Source organism: Rattus norvegicus, chromosome 2 (assembly GCF_021556685.1).
Source record: "Rattus norvegicus strain SHRSP/BbbUtx chromosome 2, alternate assembly SHRSP_T2T, whole genome shotgun sequence".
NCBI classification, from domain to species: domain Eukaryota; kingdom Metazoa; phylum Chordata; class Mammalia; order Rodentia; family Muridae; genus Rattus; species Rattus norvegicus.
This window is the reverse complement of record NC_141535.1, coordinates 222,102,404-222,119,491: the sequence shown is the minus strand read 5'-3', so window position 1 is coordinate 222,119,491 and position 17,088 is coordinate 222,102,404. Positions and strand designations below refer to the sequence as shown.

The 17,088-nt window shown below is 45.7% G+C and overlaps 1 protein-coding gene and 1 pseudogene across 11 annotated transcripts in view; one reads left to right on the top strand and one right to left on the bottom strand.

Annotated features, from left to right (window-relative positions):
- The window catches only part of Sgms2 (sphingomyelin synthase 2), a 77,304-nt gene that overhangs the window by 18,873 nt on the left and 41,343 nt on the right, over positions 1-17,088 (top strand).
- LOC147996548 (small ribosomal subunit protein eS28 pseudogene) lies at positions 16,082-16,467 on the bottom strand (annotated as a pseudogene).

The following is a 17,088-nucleotide window of genomic DNA, read 5'->3' as shown; positions in this document are numbered from 1 at the left end:
GGTTTATGATTTTGATCTTGTATCTAAAACTGTATCGCCAAATACATGGTCATAATACAGCCCCACTCTGCTCTTGGCGATGTGATGCCCAGTTGCTAAGCATAGTTTGCCAGAGGCTCTAGGTTTCTCTACGAGAAATGGGCCTTTCAAGATACACTGATTTCTTGGAGGGAATGCTCTCTTTCTTCAGATTCCCTTGAGCTCCATCAACGGAAGTTTCTGGACTAGAAGTTTCTAGAAGTTTCTGGGGTTGTGTTTTCACGGGCACAGTGTGCTCCTGTCACTCTGCGACGTACCCAACAGCATGCCTGCTCAGAGCTTTGTGGTGATGAGGGCTCTATAGTTCTGTGCCATCCGTTACCCCAGCCATAGCAGCCAGTGGGCACTTGACATGGCCAGTGGGGCCAAGGACGTGCATTGCTTCAGTTAATTTAAGTTTAAGCAGCTTCGTGTACCTCATGGCTGTTGCTGTAAACCACACAGCAGTAGAAAGTTAGGACAGATTAGAGACTCCTCCTGGTCCATTGTGCCCACCTGTCCCCCTCAGCGTGACCTTGATGAACGTGTCCTAGACATCAGGCAGAGTCCTAGGTACTGGGGAAACAAGAGTGAAGCATGCAGTGAGGTTGAGTTCGCCGAGGTCTTCAGATTCAGGTGGCTTCCTGAAGGTCACAGGGACAGGTCCTCAGATGGGCCCGTGCTGTGTCCCTCAGGAAGCCCCTTTGCTCCTGTCTCTCAGTAGTCACCATTAGAAGGCGGCTCACCAACTAGTCTATTATTACATGTCACCAAAGTATAGACTGGGAGGCCAGGGGTAAAGCGTTTGTATGGGTGAACCCCTTGTTCAGTCCTTAGCACCACAAAAGGGAAAACGGGGAGTGGGTGCATGCGTGAATGGTTGGGCTTAGCTGGGAAAACAACGCATGCGCACATTTCTTGTCTCGCTTGAAACCAATCATTTACTATCTGCAAGGCTTAAGCAAAGGTTTATAAGGATCTTCTTTACCTTGTACGATGGCAAGTGTTAGATACTTTAGAGGGGTGGGATGAAGCCTCAGGCCATCTCCCGTGTGCAAAATCACATGCTTCTCCTGAGGGTGTCCTTATTATCAGGTAAAGATGGTTGGAAAATAATATTCTCGGGGGCCATACCACAGCCATGTCCGGGTTAGCACATGGGAGTTGCGGGGGAAGGGAATTCACGCAATCTCATTCTAATGTAGCTGGTGACTGTGTCTCATCTGATGCTGCGGCCTAATTAATAATCTGTGTAAAGGAAATGAAGGAGGGGGGAAGAGGCTGGGCTGCTTTGGGGAGAGAGAGAGAGAGAGAGAGAGAGAGAGAGAGAGAGAGAGAGAGAGAGAGAGAGAGAGAGAGAGAGAGAGAGGGAGAGGGAGAAGGAGAAGAAGAAGAAGAAGAAGAAGAAGGAGGAGGAGGAGGAGGAGGAGGAGGAGGAGGAGGAGGAGGAGAAGAAGAAGAGGAGGAGGAGGAGGAGGAGAAGAAGAAGAAGAGGAGGAGGAGGAGGAGAGGGAGGGAAGGAGGGAGAGAGGGAGAGAGACAGAGGGAGAGAGGGAGAGAGGGAGAGAGAGAAGAAGAGAGAGAGAGGGAGAGAGGTGTCTCTTTGGTGAACTAGCCACCTTTTCTCGAAAGATAATGCCTCAGATGGCCAAAGTCTAAAGTCTGTTCACTAGTCCTGACAGTCATTTAGTGGGCCCAGCAGAAATGAAGTAAAAAGACCGTGTGTCTCAATTTGACTGTCAGACTACTGCAGCAATAGAGCCAAAGACATGAGATTTCCTTATGAATCTCAATGTTCGGAGAAGGAAAGGGCTCCAACCGGACAAGAACTTTATTTCCTGGACTTCATATCCTGGGCTTTATATCCTGGACTGTATTTCCTGGAAAGACCAGACCACCTCCGAATGAAACTGAAGTTCAGGCGACCAGGGGTCCAGGGTAGATGGGACCACACCTGACTAAGACACCTTAGATTTGCAAGTCCTTGGCCATCTATTTAAACTTCAACCTCACTTCAGAACCCAAGAGACAAATTTGAGGAATTCACTAGTTCTCTTCGTCCCTCTCCCCAGTGTGGCCTTATTGAAGAAATCTTTTTCTTCTACTATATTTTAGAAGGTTTTTTTAACAACTCATCGTGTGTGTGTGTGTGTGTGTGTGTGTGTGTGTGTGTGTGTGTGTGTGTGTGTCTGTGTGTCCCTGTCCCTGTCCCTGCGTGAGCTTATGTGCCTCACGTGCATACTGGTTCCCCTGTGGGCCAGAGGGTGGTGTGGATCTCCTGGTGCTGGAGTTGCAGGCAGTTGTGAGCTGCCCGACGTGAGTGGTGAGAGCAGCCCAGGTCCTCCCCAAGAGCCTTAGGCTCCCTGACCAATGAGTCATCATTCAGCCCTTCTCTGCTTTTGCTGGCCCTGTGATGCAGGGTAGATAGACCCTGGCTGTGTGTGACTCAAGGGGAAAACATATCATGACAGCCCAGTTGTGTCCAGTTACCATTGTGACATTGTACCATTGGAACTTGTGTGGACCTCAACTCCACCAGCAGGTCTCCCCACCACACACACACACACACCCAACCCCCTCCATCACTGATGAGCCTGCCCACCCACACTCGGGTTCGTAGCCCCAGGTTTCTGAGTGTCTTGTGCCATCTTCCTTAACCTTACTCAAGATTCAGTTGCAAAATCTCCTGCTGCCCACAACTCACTTCTGGTTTTCTTCTTCCCTTTTTTTTCCCAGTTATTCCTGGTATCTTAGTTTTTAATTTCCGTTTGGACAGAAAATAGCACTGAGGTTCCGAGAGCCCAACTTCTTTACATTGTGTCCTCTGACACAACTTCCTCCAGAACATAGGGTGGGGAAGAGTTTTCTGTGTGAGATACATGTCTATAAATCTGCCACGGTGGCTCGATTCCTTCGACGGAACGTTGGAGCCTTGCAGGGCATAGATATCCGAGACAGATGTTGGATGTTGCTGAAGCTGTGTTAACTCTGTCATTTTCAAGAGAGGCTACAAGAACAAAAACCAAACCAAAACAGTTTCTCCAGAAGAAGCAAATTGCTCTAAATACTGAGAAGGCCCCAAAAGAAACATCTCAGAAACCTTACAAGGCTATGGAGCTAGGACTGTGATGGGCATGTGGGTAACTACAGGAAGTAGATTGCTAACCAAGGCACTGTAGCAGAGACCGCCCCCCATGCGAGGAGGGGGACCCGCAGTTCTCATCTCCTTGAAGGACTGAATTCAGTCAAGGGCCGGTTTAATGGAAGTTTACTCGGCACAGGAGTGGTTAAGTTTGTATAGCTGAACAGCCTTCTAAAGAGGGGCTGTCATGGTCTACCCCAAGATGGACAGCAGACCAGTGGGTTCTCCCTAAGGATTTTAAAGTTTTATGAAGATATATGAGGTGAGCGTCAGAGCATCCAGGCCCTCTAGGCCCTAAGTGCACAAGCTCCAGAAGCCACTGGTCAGCCTTCTCAGTGTCAGCAGGAGGAAACGGGACTCCTGCTGTCAGGGGTCAAGGCAACTTGAAGTATAGTCACAGGCTTTCCTTTTGTGTGGTCAGCTCGACCATCTCCTACCCAGCTGCTAGCCCTTTAATTAGCTTCCTCCGTGCTCCCAACCTCCCTGTTTTAACCCTACCATCTTAACGGTCCTGTTATTTAAACATGTGTTATCACTGTGACTTAATTACCTCGAAGAGAGAATTCTGTAATGGATCGGAGTCTAGAGTCCTTGTTCTCGGATGGTCAGTACAGTGTACCCCTAGTGAGGCACAGAGCGGCTGTGTCATACCTGTTAGCCTGGTGGGTTACATACACCACCGATCCCTCAGACTGAGAATCTATATGTCGCTGCCAAAGGTCTCCTCTACCTGAGCAGAGAGGACTTTGCTTAGCACAGTAACATTGATGTAATAAGCCCCACACCCAGGGAAATTTGTTTCTCTCTTCATATTTAATAATTCTTCTTTGATTCATTTTTTACTTTGAGCTTCATTTCTCTTTCTCTGTTTTGGTTTTTAATGGCCGGATTATGTAGCCCAGGCTGGCCTTGGGTTTACAATATAGCAGGGGTTGGTCTTTGAACTCCTGGTCCTCAGCCTCTACCTTCCAAGAGCTAGGAGGACAGGTATGTGTGTGCCACTGTGCTCAGTTTCACATCTGGTTTCAAAGGCGGGGTTTATTTTTATTTAAGGAAGAGGAGCACTCCCAGTGAATATTCGTACTTTTACTTTAGGTCTCTCAACTATGTAATTAAGCTATATTTAATCAGAGTGGTGGACCAGTGACCACAAGTGGCATCTTGCTCAAAAGAAAACTTTTAGTAAACGAGGACAGAGGATTTTTATTTCTTCACCAACACCGGTTCCCTGATCTATAGTGAAGACTGGGGAAACCAAGGCTTGCTGTTTCAGTCCTCGGTGTGCGGCAATAATGGGGTGCTTTATAGAGACCTGCTGTGGCGGCCATCTTTGGAAGCCTGTCTTGGAAGCTTTCTGCCCACCTTTCTCGTTCTTTCCTCTCTCTTCCCTTTCTTCATCTGCTGATGTGATGTCTCTTATTCTTTTTAATTATGACAGCCACCCTTGTTTAAGAAAACTTGGGGGGCTGGGGATTTAGCTCAGTGGTAGAGCGCTTACCTAGGAAGCGCAAGGCCCTGGGTTCGGTCCCCAGCTCCGAAAAAAAGAACCAAAAAAAAGAAAAGAAAAGAAAAGAAAACTTGGTTCCTGAACAAGATTTATAAACCGGTTTTCTTTGTAGTTAACTTCATATTTACATATGAAGCCTTCTAGAAACAGGAGAGGGGACCGAGGAGATGGCTCAGTGGTTACGAGCACTTGTTCCTCTTACAGCACCCACATCCTGCGTGGCTCACAGCCATCCACAATCCCAAGGGAATCTGAAAGCCTCTGCTGACCACTGCAGGCCCCAGGCACACATGCAGTGAACATACATACATGCAGGAAGAACATTCAAGCACATAAAATAAATAACTACATCTAAAACAAGACAAAGAAGCGGGATATGGAGAGACACCGAAAATTGTTCTGTAGCCACGACCTTTATCAGGAACCTCTTACGTGCTACAATAACACATGGACAGGAGTATCCAGGTGTGGCCTTGTATTTACCACAATTACGCAGGGTTTTTTTTTTATAGCTGTTTTTCACCGTCATTAACAATGCCCTGGGTAATATGTTCCGCTAAATTTTGTTCATTATTTGTAAAGCCTAAGACTTATTTTATTTTACAGCTGAATAGCAGTTTGATAATTTGGGGTTCTTAAAGGCTAATTATTATGTGAAAAGTAGTAATTTTTTTAATTGAGTTTCTTTGCTCACCAGTCAGATTAAATACTTTGCCAGTTCCAATGTTGAAATAGGAAGGGCCCACCACCACCGCATAAAGATTTCCAGGTATTTGTTATAATTTCAAATGGTCTACTTTTCACGGTTAGACTATGGGACATTCTTATGGCTTCTAAATTTTTTTTCCTCTGGAGGGTTTGGAAGTTTGGACGATTCTGTGCCACAGAGGGCAAAGCCAGAGTGAGCCAGGGAGGACACACAGACACGGAGAAAGCAGGGGCCATGGCACACGGACTGGCAATCTCTCCTAAGCCTTCTCTCTGGGCTTTAAACATGAAGAGATGGGCGACCTCCTGTCACTGGGATGGTTCAGACGCCTGTCTGTGCTGTGCAGAGTACAGCGTGGCCTCTCAAGATAGTTAGAGCTCAGAGTTTATAATTAGAAAACACTGTGTGAGTTCTTTATACGGTTTTGCCCTGACCACACCTGTCTGTATTCGAGGGACATTCCTTTCTCCTGTTTTTTTTCTTTTTTCTTTCCTTTTCTAAAAAGAAAGGAAAGAAAGAGAGAAAGAAGAAGAAAGACATGTAAGAAAAAGAAAGAAAGGAAAGAAAAAGAGAAAGATAGAAAGAAAGGAAAGGAAAAGAAAAGAAAGAAAAGGTCTCAGTATGAGCCCAGGCTAGAATTCAAAATGTAGACCAGGCTGGCCTTGAGTGGAGTGCTGGAATTAAGGGTGCTATGCCACCATGCCCAGCTCTGCCCCCCTTTGATTTCTACTGTAGGCACAACCCCATGCTCTGCCTCTGAAAGTCTCCAGGGCGACCACAGGCCCATCTGGTGGGCACATTTCCTCATTCCAGATTGACGTAAAAACTACCTGCTTAGCTAGGATTTGTTCTCTAATGAGTAGTCCGTTACGGAAAACCCACCTGCTGTGTGATTTACAGTAAAGTACATTTTAACCACAAGAGCTTAGTGACCATCACAAATAGAAATGTGATGTTTCTCTGCCACAGAGTGACTCGGATGTGTCAGGCCCCGGCACAGAGGCACTCGGCCGCCTGGAGGTGCGGAACATTTTCCCATGGCTGTATTTCGGCCATCTCTCTTAGAGGACCATCTAACGTCAACTCCTCCAGCTCTGGCCGTGCCGGGTTCCCAGCAGCCACATGTATCTGCCTCACAACCTTCTTTCAGTTTCAGGAGCTGGGATGCCCTCTTCCGGCTTCCACAGTCACTGCCTTCACACAGTGCACAGACATACGTGCAGGCAGAACTCCCACACACGTAAAAATAAACCCATTAGCAACGAAAAGGTCATTAAAAGGTTTTTTCCCCTTCACCAGTTAAGGTTCATTGTCCTACACAGCGCTCTGCAGGCTTGCTTGTCCTCTGTAAAATTCAGAATAATTGTGGGAGAGCATTTTTCAATACTGGACGGCCGTGCTGCCTTGTCCCACGGAAGCTGGGTGAAGGAAAGAACTGCTCTGTTCTACAGATACCGACACCTTCCGTTTGCCAGGAGCTCTTGAAAAGAGCTGGAAGATGGCAGCGAACAAAAAGCTCCCATGTTGCCTCCAGAACCAGCTAGATCAGGGAAGAGCAGAGGATTGGTGCTGCCCCAGGTACCCGGGGAACAATCCCTTCAAGATGGCGGAGTAACCCGATGGAGTAGGCAGGGATTGCCATCTGCCTTGAAAAGTAAACTGTGTGTGCCGTTTGACTGGGATCCTTTAACCTGCCCCCATGCAGGGTGTGTATATGTGTTTTAGCATATCCCTACCAGGAGATTTCTCAGTTTTCAGTGGCATTTTTTAAAAAGAAAATGCTTGGAGAAGGAAGCCAGAGTAGAACTCGGCTTTTTAAATCATACCTGCTGCTGAAGGGTAATTTGTAAAAGATAAGAGTAAATATACAGATTGAGATGGTATTTATATATTTAGTAGTTGTGTGTGTGTGTGTGTGTGTGTGTGTGTGTGTGTGTGTGTGTGTGTGTGTGTGTTTATATGAATGCCACACAGGTGTGGGCACCTGTAGAGGACAGAAGACGGTGTCAGACCCCTTGGAGTGGAGTTATAGGCAGTGTGAGATATCTGTCATGGATGTGGAGGAACCAGCTTGGGTCTACAGCAAGAGTAACAAGTGCTTCTGAATGCTAAGCCATCTTTCAAGCCCCATTGTGGGTTTGGGGGAGGGTTTTGTTTGCATTTTAGATACTTACATCTTATTTAATGTGGTTGAGAGTTTCGCCTGCTTGTATGTGCACTACGTGCATGCATGGTACACAAGGAGGTCAGAAAAGGACCAGAGAGTCTCTGGAAATGTAGCTATGGACGGCTATGATCAGCCACAGGGGTGCTGGAAACTTCTACAAGAATAGCAAGTGCTGGGGCTGGGGATTTAGCTCAGTGGTAGAGCGCTTACCTAGGAAGCGCAAGGCCCTGGGTTCGGTCCCCAGCTCCGAAAAAAAGAACCAAAAAAAAAAAAAAAAAGAATAGCAAGTGCTTTTAACTGCTGAGCCATCCTTCCCTCTCAGGCCCACCCTCTTCCCCATTGTGGATTTGTGGACTTTTGATGGAGGCTCTCACTATTTGTGTATCCTCACTTCCTGTGTTACCCAGCCTGACCTGGACTCCCCTCCTTTGCCCAATGCTGGTATTGCACCACAATGCCCAGCTGGAAAGTGAATGTTTCTTTGTTGTTGTCTTGGTTTTGAGTTTTTACCGGTGGTGGTGGTGTTGCTACGGAGACAAGGTCTCACTGAGAATCTCTGGCTAGCCTGGATTTTGCTATGTAGACCAATCTGGCTTGGAAGTCACAGAGATCTACTGGCCTCTGCCTCCAGAGTTCTGAGTCAATTGTTGTACTTTAAATCCTTTAAGCATAGAGGGTAAATGTGTTTCTGAGATACTCGGTGTACTTAGGTGGCCTATGAGGAGTGAGGCCTTCGCTCTACAGTGCTGTCCATTATTGAAGCCAATTGAAATACATCGGTATACACAGCTGAGTTACAGAAAGGGCCGGAGACTACTGTCCTTCAACGTCTTGCTTGTGCGGTCAGTCCTTTGGCTGGTGTCTTGGTTACTTTTTTATTGCTGTGATAAAACACCATGACCAACAGCACGCACTGCCAGGCACAGACGCAAGGAAGCATCATAGAAGGAAAAGTTTACTTGGCTTGAAGTACCAGAGAGTCCATTGCTAGGGAGGCATGCACCAAAAGGCTGAGAGCTCACATCTTCGCCCACAGGCACAAAGCAGAAAGGGCAAACTGGAAGCTGAGGAAGGCTTTAAACACTCAAAGCCAGCCTCCAGCAAGGCTGCACCTTATAAACCTCTGAACAGCGCCACCAACTGGGGACCAAGTTTGTAAATACCCGAGTAACTAAGGGACATTTTGCATTCAAAGCCACCACAGCTGGCAATGTGGAGCTTGGGCTTGGGGAAAGTCTCCACCACATCCTGATAAGAGTGGCTCTCGGTGTGTACACTGTTTGAACCAAGACTAAGGTTGATCATGAACACTGGCTTTCCTCATGGGAGTGTGGGTCTGGCGTTTGTGCCTGGAGAGTTCATAACTGACAGCTTGAATAAAAGCCATAAGCAGTGACTTTCCAAGGCATTTCCTGGTCTATGACATCTCTCCTGTGTGTCTGAAGGAATGGCCTGTGTACTTGTAGGGGCCCCATGGCCTTTTACCCTCCGCTGGTTTTCCTTCATATCTTCCACTGAGGGGGCGGATATTACCGAATGCTAAGTTCTGCAAGGCCTCCTGTGAGTCCCTGGACTGAGGCTGCTCGTGGGAGATGGTCGACATCGCTAAGATATTCTGTCTGCTTGCCTTATTACTGTCAGTTGACCCAATTGTTACTCCACCACTAAGCAACATTCACGTCTAAGAATTCACATGTTTTGTCATTTCTCGGCCCTTTGGCAAAGGTCAAACGAACAGGTTACGTTTTCAGGAGTCAAGAGCAGTGGTTTTGAATCCTTGCCATTCACTAGCTTGGTTTTTCGGATTGTTGGCTACTAAGATCAAATGCCAGTCAAGACGCTCATTAAAGAAAGGGTTGGTTTCAGTTGGTGGAGAGACATCCCATTATGTTAGGGAAGGCACAGGCACAGGAGAGATGGGGGGAGGTGGAGGGAAAGGGAGAGGGCAGAGAGAGAGAATGAGAGACAATGAGAATTATTGATGCCCAACACTTTCTCCTTTCATTCCATTTGGGAACCCCGGTTCATATGGTAGGGCCTCAGAGTTGGTTTTCCCTCTAACGTTCTGGAAATATCGCCACAGACACGCTCAGCATCTTGTTTCCAGTGTGATTCGAAACTCGGTCAGTGAAGATTGATCACAACAGCTGACCCTGAATGACGTGCAGCCATTATTCACTCTGAGGTTGGGAAGGGACACTGGGTGACATTGTGGCCGCCGCCATTTGTGGGGTTTTACACACGTTACCTCAAGGTGACTTTCCCCAGTATTAAGTGGTTTTATAGAATATGACGGGATAGGATTTGAATTCAAGCCTTCCTCGTTTCGCAGCTGAACATTAGCCACCAGCCTTTCCTGAGCCTCACACATGGTAACATCTCACCGGTACCGCAGGGAACCATTTAACATAGACTCCTGTGTATTTATTCTTTAGTGTAGCAATGATCTGATGGTCATGTCCAGAATCATATTTGGGATTTTTGTAAAATACAAAATAGAGAATGTTACCTCCAAGATCCCATTATTCTTTGGGCAAAACTCAGATGTCTTCTCTTCTGGGTTACCTAAGGTCCAGATTTACTCATCACGGCCATGTTGACTCGCCTACTGTTTGTCAGCGTATAGCTCCCCCTTTGCAAAGACTATCCCTTCTGCTTCAGATGACCCCTCTCGAGCGAGCATGACTCCTCTTCGTCCTTCAGGTCTGAGTTGAAAAAGCCTTTCTTCCAAGAAGACTTCCCTGAACTTTCTGAACAAGGTTGTGTCCTTGGCTCTGGGTTGCTCTAGCCCTGAACTTTTGATAACCCAAACATTTGTTTATCTCCCTGTGTAATAGTGAATTGTGCATTTTCGCACCCACATTCTGCAGGCTCTGTGAAACAGGAGACAAAGGCTATCTTGTTCATCTGGCCACAATGGAAAGATGCCTAAGTGAAGGTTAAACACCTTTCCAAAGAAAGAAAGACAGTCAGTGCTCATTTGGTTCTCCAGGTGTACAGGCAACAAACAGTTCGCTGTCCTGGACAGGGCCCTGTGCACAAATGACAAGGAGGAGCCCCCATCAACCAGAGGAAGGGAATTCTTTTAAAGTCTTTGTGAAGCAGGTACTAACACGTTCATAATTTTAAATTAGGTGTCTGCAGGCAGATTCATCTCTTAAGGTCTAAACTCAGAGAAACGGACTGCCCGAGCTTTCAAGCCCCGGCGATACACATGAACCAAAACATTTCTTCTTTAGGGCCACAAGGAGTCCACCTATCAGCTGTGAACTCTATTTAAAGGAAATTTGCCTTAGACAAGGTTAAGACATTTGGGGGATAATTCACACCCTTTATATCTTGCTAAGAATTTTAAACACAGCCAGTTTTGGGTCATAAGAGTACTCTTTTTTTTAAACATCTTATGAATTTTTTAATATGTCTTTTGCAAGAACACTGTTTGAAGATGACAAAGGTTTAACATGGTGCTTAAGACAATCAGACCTAAAAACATACACCTAAGCAACGTTTAGCAACACATTTACCAGTCTGTATTTATATGTTTATTCATATACCTATATATGTGTGTAAAGTAATAATTCAAAAGAGGTCATGAATTTGAGAGGGGGCATAGGAGGTGTTGGAGGGGGAATTTGTGAAGTTAATATTTTAATTGAAAATTGCTAAGTAAGTCTATACATGTGTAGCTGTATAGCTGTCAAAAATAAAGTAAAGCCAATATTTTCCTTGGAGTGATTGTTGGTGCCTATGGGTAAAAGGCATACCAAAAACCCAGGATTACAAAGAATAGTGTGCGGCAAGAAAAAAGAAGAAATTTTTCTAAAATTGCTTTTGTATCCTTCCATCCAAAAACGGTAAATAAACTTAGAATCTAGGGCTTTTCCACAGAGACGAAGATTACGTCTTACTTGGTTGTGTGCGTGTAGACACGTTCACTGAAATTAAGGACATTCGAAGGAAACAAGACCCAGAACACGCAAAATGGAAACTTAAATATAGAAATACCAACAAAAACATCCAAACCCATTCATGTATCTGATACATATAAATGTTTTCAGGTAAAAAAAATAAATTAGCAACTCTTTTCCTTTGAACATTAAATAATCAGGAAAGTGGAGAATCTGACAATAAAAAGTAGAAGAACGGACGTGATCCTCTTTCATGGTGTTCAGGTATGAGATTCTCAAAGAATCACTTCTCTAATCACAGGAAAAGGCAAAAATGGTTGGAGCCTTATAGGATTCTAGCTCAGAGTGTTTGGGGTCGGGGGCGCTGAAGGTTCCTCTTCATCCGGGATTGTGTGCTAGGCAAGCACTGTGGCGGATTCCCTGCTAACATCACGAGCTTCCACCCTGAATCCCGAGACAGAAATCAGTAAAGATGACTTTAGCCAGCTGTGCCACCCAAGTGGTATTTGAGGACAAGAAGTCTTTCAGTTCCAAAGCTGCTCATATTGGATCCCACAATTCTTGATGTAAGGGGGGAAAAAGTGAAATAATGTTTCAAGTCATTCCACCAAATGACTTGGTCTTCTCACAAAAAAAAAAAAAAAAAACAAAAAACGAAAACAAAAACAAAAAACAAAGGGAAAAGCCTTTTTGATTTCGAGGTCAATATTAATGAGTCAGTACCGTTTGGGAGTGTGTTGTGTTAGCTGAGTTCATGAGACAGAAACTCACTGGTAAAATCGTGATAAGAAGGCCACTTCCTCACTCCGTAGAATTCCACTCACTCTCCCTGGAAGAGCAGGAATCCTGTCTCCTGTTCCAATCCCACCTTTCCTTCAGCTCCGAGGAATGGGTGTATTGTCTGTACAGCATATCCCATTTGAATTTTCTTGACTGAAGGAGCCTCCATTACCAGCCAGGAAAGAAGGAAAAGGGGTTGGGGTTATGCATTAATCCGAGAGTGAGTGTGGAGCTGGGAGAAGGTCACACTGAGTAAATAATCAGCTGTACCTGGGCTGCGCTGCCTTTTCCACTGCCAAACACAAACCTCCCGGTTACCGGGCAACGACAGTGACTCGCGCTCTGAATACTTCACGACAATGAAATGTCCAGCCCCCACATTTCCAGGAAATGCCCTTCTTTTAAGTCACCAGGGACCAGGGCAAGCAATCAGTCACTCGTGGTATCACATACCATAGCCTGCTGCTTGTTGGTCTGAGAGATGTAAAGCTTAGGAAAAACACAGATGTCGCCCCTGCGCTGACCGTGAGAAGGGAGACCTGAGTTGGGAAAAGGTGTGTGCAGTGAATCACCTTTTCTACAGAATGACTCACGGGGAATGAAGTCCGCTGCCTTTAGAGAGGGAAAACAGCACATTCCTAATTACTAAAATAGCCTAAGATCCCAGAAGGTCACGCCGTGACCTTAGTGGCCGAGAGATAGGCTCTTGGATCCAGATAGCCTCTGTCACTGTACTCGTTATCTAAGTTTAGCCTGTCTTTCCTCAGACGTGGACATCGATAGCACCTGCCACGAGAGGTGGCCGTGGGTGTTGATACCAGTTGATACCAGCAATCGGGAAGCAATGGGGCAGCTGTTATTCTGTGTACTCTGGGGAAGGGACATCTGGCCTCCAGCGAGGCACAGCTGAACTCAGGAAGGCAGGCAGGAAGGCGCAAATAAACGGGACCATTTTTCAACATATTAAGATGTGTTGACTGTTTTGAGAATTCAGATTACAGAAATTGCAGCTAAACCACTCACAAGAAAACTTTCTAAGGCTCCCCAGAATCCCCTACTTTGGAAATTGGATGTTGAAAAGCTACATTAATTAGCATTGCACCATGAGAATTTGTCACGTGACCCCTAACACGAGAAGAAAGCAGCTTCCGTTTTTACTTCCTTTTCATACCGCACACCACCTCAGAGTTTCTTTGTAGAATTTATGATGGGATATGTAATTATGCAAAGTAGCTAGCTACATGAGATTCTGGGAGCTTCTATCTGATGGATATGCAAATACACAGACAGGACTGACTCCAGGTTCTAAAGGGTTTTGACAAAACGAAGTATAATTCTGGTCTTCGAGTGTATGGGCTGGACCTTCAGCGGCCATTGTGGGTCCTGAAGAGAGGTGCTTGGCTAGAGGCCAGTGACAGCACTGTTGTAAAACATGGACTCGACCCTCTCAGCTCGGAACTTGTAGGGAAGAGAAGCCCAAGTAAGTAGCGAACCAGGACATTTTGGGGGATGGACAGGTGCAGGATTACGGAGAAGGTTAGAAAGCCTGAGGCTCTTGGAGGGAGGTCAGATGTTAAGGAATCCTGTGAGGACAGTGTAACTCACCTGGACCCGGGAGTTCAGCTGGACCAGAGGGTGTTCTGCATCTAAGACCTGTGGGAGCTGTGACACATGAAGGCAGAATGAGGAATGGTAGGTGAAGCTTTCCTCCCACTGAACCTGCAGTCTGGGTCTGTCATGTCTGGGTGGGGCTGGTAAGCCGGTTAAGGTTTCTGAAGGAACCCAAAACTCATCAAGGAGCTTGCTTCTGGGAGCTGCCCCAAGCCAGTCACTGTGAGTTAAGTTAACCAGGAACCTCGCTCAGCTGTAAGACACAGAAGCACACCTTTTCGTTCAGTAGCTGTGAAGACTTTTTTCTTTCCATTTTGTTTTGAGACAGGGTCTCATCTAGCTGGGGCTGGCCTTGAACTCCTCATCTTCCTACCTCTACTTGCCAAGTGCTAGGATTTACAGGCAAATGGATGGAAAAACAAATTATCAAGAATCAGGCAAACTAGCACAGATTTTCTCTCATGTGGATTCTAGATTTTATATGCAATGCATGCATAGATGGATGTTGGTTTGCTGATAAATTATGCTACATATATGTGTTTTCCTGTATATAGTATATACAACATATATAATACGTATATTCTGCAGTATGTGGCTCAGGTGTGTGTGTGTGTGTACATGTATGCATGTATGTGACATCTAGGTTAAAACTGGAGATATGCTGTCCATTAAAAAACAATATATTTTTTAAATATAAGATTGAAAAATCATTACCAGAAAGTTCTATTCTTGTCTGGTAAAGTGTTTACTATTAAGCATTCATATTATGGGATGGACTCTGTAAATCAAGGTCTGCAGTGTCAGCAGCTGGGATCTAGCTGAGTGGCAGAGCACAGTCCTACAATGCACAGGCTGTGGGTTTGATCTGCAGTGGTAAGAGGTTACCTGAAGTATTTCCTTTTCCTTTGTGTTACATTTTATTCATTCATGTGCTACTATATGTGATGCTCAGAGGACAAGTTTCAGGACTCCTTCTCTAATTGTCTCCTGGGGACCAGACACAAGTTGTTGAGCCTGGGGCTTCCACCTGTTAAACCGTCTTGCTGGCCTTCGGTTTTAAGTGCTTTAAAAAAAAACTTATTTCCTTCAATGTGTATGCATGCTTTGCCTGCATGTGTGTGCGTGCTCAGTATGTGCTGGTGCCTGCAGAGGTCAGAAGAGAGTGCCAGATCCCCTGGAGCTCAGATTAAGGATAGCTGTAAAAGCTGCCTTGTAGGTGCTGGGAAAAGAACATTGGTTTGTGCTCTAAATCACTGAGCCATTTCCCCAGCCTCAGTTTTAAATACTTGCCCTAAAAAAACTTATTGAATATCAACCATGTTAAACTTACTTAGACTAATTAGAGTTATTTACTAGGACTGGCTCTGTAGCCATATGATGGTCAACTGGTAGCAGGCTGGTTACCTTTCGCTCCTCTGGGGCTGACCTCTGAGCTCACCCGCTAACTTCCGACTGCTGAACTTCCTTCTCGTGAACCACATCTTGTTCTGGAAGTTTTCAGCTTTTAGCTTCCTCCTAAAGATAATTATCTGTAGTAGTCATGATTCATTTTTTTTTCCTCTGATGAGCCTGAACCAAGAAGTCTGTATTAAAATCTTAATTAGAAGCACGTGTGGGAGAGCATGCTTCAGAAAGGGGGAGGAGCGTCTGAGGCCAGCCTGGGCGGGGTTCATTCCTGGACGACGGAGTGCTCCACATCAGGCCTCACACAAAACTTTTCTGTTTTCCTTGCTCTATTCGGATGCCTAAGAAGTAAATGATCTTTCCATGATTCATTTACCGGTTGACGTGGCTTGTTCTTCAGGATTACCTGAAGAATATAGAATCATGGTTTGTTTGTTTGTTTGTTCTGTTTTGTTTTTAAAAAAGAAAGCAAATCATGTTTTAAACTTTAATAAGACAGGAATTTATCTTTAACATCATCCCTTCTGTAGGGTAGGGCAGACCAAACGAGAGAGCTAGGAGATTTAATTCTTTCCAAGGGCCAAGTCTGGGTTGGAAACCAGAGGCGAGATTCTAAGTGTGCTACTGTTGGCCTTTTCCTTTGCCTCTGAGTGTAGCAAGGGCACAGCTGGTGAACGTTGGCTACTCACCGTCTTACTCAGCCCATTTGAACCTGTCCTCCATATACACTGACAGAAAGCTAAATAATTCTACCATTAAAAAAAAAAAACAATCTTTGGGGGCTATCAGTGGCTCCTAATTGTTAGTTAGTTTGCTTTGTCGCCTTAGTCTGTTTCTATCTTTCCATGAGACACATCATTTTCACCACCTGCTTACATATCTTTGGTGTGACCATTGGCACCTCTTTCCGCTCTTTTTCTTTTTCCCCCCCAAGATTTAAAACAATGCAGATGATTTGTTTGTAACAGTTGCAGATTAGCCCATGGGTTAAGTGGTCCATATCCAGGACCCAGCAGCAAGGTCAGCCCAACCTCCGAGCCTCTCTTTCTGTCTCCAATAGGGCGAGCACGTCACTCTCTCTAACAGGGCCTTTGACATTTCAGACGGTGGAGTCATCCAAATTTCCACACACACCTGCCTGCACTGTCCCCACGAACTGGTCCTGCCCAACGCTTGGGTCTCCCTAGACATCTTGAAGGGCTGCACTCAACTCGTGTCCATGATGGTGGCCACCTGGTGGATGCCTTTCCTTTCAAAGTAGAATTTAATATATTTGCTAACCTATAAGTGGGGCTTGGGGTCCAGGAGAGCAGTCAAGCAGTGAGACCGTACTAAGTGAGAAAACCGAAACCCAGAACTGCTAAATAACCCACCCAGGCGTGGCCCCCAGGCGTGGCCATGGTCTGTCCATTGTATGTCTTCTGTTAGTTTTTAAGTATCTTTACCCACAAAAGGTATCTCAGATGATACCCTGCTACCTCTTCCAAAACAGAAGCGGCAGACCCAACAAGATCTGGCAGGATGTAGCTGAAGGAACGCCAGTGTGATCTGTCCCTCATTTAGTCACCTCCCTACCACAGCAAACACGGCGTTATTCGAGGTCTGCTTTCTCAGAGCACATCTGCTGTGTCAGAAAGCAACGATTGAAAAGTTAGGGGAGGGAAAGTGACCCAACCTGGGGACTCTTGTCATCAGTGGAATACCACAAGCCTTGTTGAGTCGGGACAAGCGGCCGTGGGAACCTATTTACTGCTGACATCAGGTCTGCCACCACAGCCAAGACAATGTCACCCTTTCCCTTTTCTCTATTGTAGAACTCATCCCAAGTCTGTGCCCTCACTT